Source organism: Penaeus monodon, chromosome 1 (genome assembly GCF_015228065.2).
Source record: "Penaeus monodon isolate SGIC_2016 chromosome 1, NSTDA_Pmon_1, whole genome shotgun sequence".
Lineage (NCBI taxonomy): Eukaryota > Metazoa > Arthropoda > Malacostraca > Decapoda > Penaeidae > Penaeus > Penaeus monodon.
The window spans coordinates 2,019,870-2,021,998 of NC_051386.1; positions in this window are offsets into that span (position 1 = coordinate 2,019,870).

Here is a 2,129-nt window from a genome sequence, read left to right on the forward strand (position 1 = left end):
GCCTATATGCAGGATGGCCGCATAAGGAGAAGGCGGAGGATGTGGAAAGCGAGGAGAAATGCCGCTGTACAAGCTGAAAATAGGAATATTGCACCGGTCTGCGGGCGTGGCCATCAGCGGAAGGAAAGACAATTCGCGCTGCTGACCAGTCCATCTGATGGCCTGTGTCCCACGGATGGCAAAGATGGCGTTGCTGTTGCGTCCCTGGGATACAGCGTACTTATGTTGAGACAAACGCTTAGTGAGACTGGTGCCTGTCTCGCCAAAGTATTGCTTATCATAGGAGGGCACAAGGAACAGCATAGTTACCCATTTTCGAGGTAGAGGGAGGGCTGGTGTGGACCAGTTGCGACGGGGAGTGTTCACCTGGCGAAAGATCAGCCTGCAGTTGAGAGGGTGAAGAGGCGACCGAGAGAGTAATATCCTCGGTGTGGGCAGGCTGAGGACGCCAGGTGAGGAGTCTCTTTAGGAGAGGAGTCGTGATAGAAGGTATGCCGTGGCCTGGATAACGCGACGTCGAAAACAGGACGGGGGTAGCCCATTTGGATAACGAGCGACATAGGAAGTCGATCTCTCTATCCAGGTACTTGAGGGTCACAGATGCGGAGGGAGCGGAAAAACAACGAGGTGACAACACCTCTCTTTACATGGAGGGGAGGGTATGAGAAGTGTATGTCCATACCACTATGCGTAGGCTTCCTGTATTGGAGAAGGAGAAGAAAAGAAAAAAAACATAAAAAAACAAATAATAAATAACATCAGATAACTCCCAAGACTGTATCATTTGTATGCTGCGCGTGCGTGCTTGTATGTGCGTATGTATTTAAGCAAGCATAAGTGATGTTCTTTGCCTACTTCCTACTCGTAAAGGGAACATGCAGGAGAGCCACGAAGGTTACGAAAACGTAGCGGAAATAATTTTGCGCGCGATACAGCTACTTTTTTGGGCGAAACTTTGTACCTCGGAATGCTGTAACCACAAATGTGCCAGAGTTTTGTAACATTATAATTACGATTTATTAAAAAGCATGTATAATAAAATCATCTTTTCATGTTCGATTATATATATATATTATTTCAGGGCATTTTTGTGACAAGGTAATGGAAATAAATCTGAAAAAGTATAATAATCATTTGCAAGTAGCCTTTAATATTACTAATCAAATTTAACCTTGCTGATAATATATATATATATATATATATATATATATATATATATATATATATATATATATATATATATATATATATATTATATATATATATATATACACGTGTGTGTGTGTGTGTGTGTATGTATGTATGTATGTGTACACACCACACCCCCCACACACACACACACAACACCACACCCCACACCACAACCCCACACACACACACACACACACATATATATATATATATATATATATAATATATATATATATATTATATATATATTATATGTATATGTATATGTTTTTTATGTGTGCGTGTGCAAATTTATGCGTTTGCGTGTGTATGTTACGGATTATAAAACAGCGGACACATACATATTCTTTTCTATATATATCTCAGCGCCTTTTCTGGCCACGTGCACCCGACCATACTGGAATCCTTGAATGGCAATGAGGCTTAAACACACTATTCCCAATGACTCACGCAATGCGCGGCGTGTCCTTGGAAAAGGGACCACAAGGATATGACAACCAAATTTCTAGAAAGCAACGACTCAATAAACTAAAAAAAATAAAATAAATACATATATATAGCCTCAACAACATGGGGGAAACAGCAACCTACGATAACGAATTTTCCAAATCTCTTAGAAAAAAATAATAAAAATTAAAGGAATGAAAATGCCGTGTTGGCAACTCCAACCCTTCCTTTTTTTCCTTCCTGAGCGGAACGTCGCATTCACCAACTCGTCACTGTAGAAAATGAGTGGAATAAGTGAGTCTCTCTAGGGTGATTCCGCGTCTGATAATAAGGATATTTATAATAATAATTATCGAACGTGTGTCTCTCTAGGTTGATTCCGCGTCTTATAATAAGGATAATTGTAATAATAATCATCGAATGTGTGGTATAGGGAGGCAGTGGAGAAGATAAGATGGAATTTTACTATTTTTTAGTGTGTATATATGCAT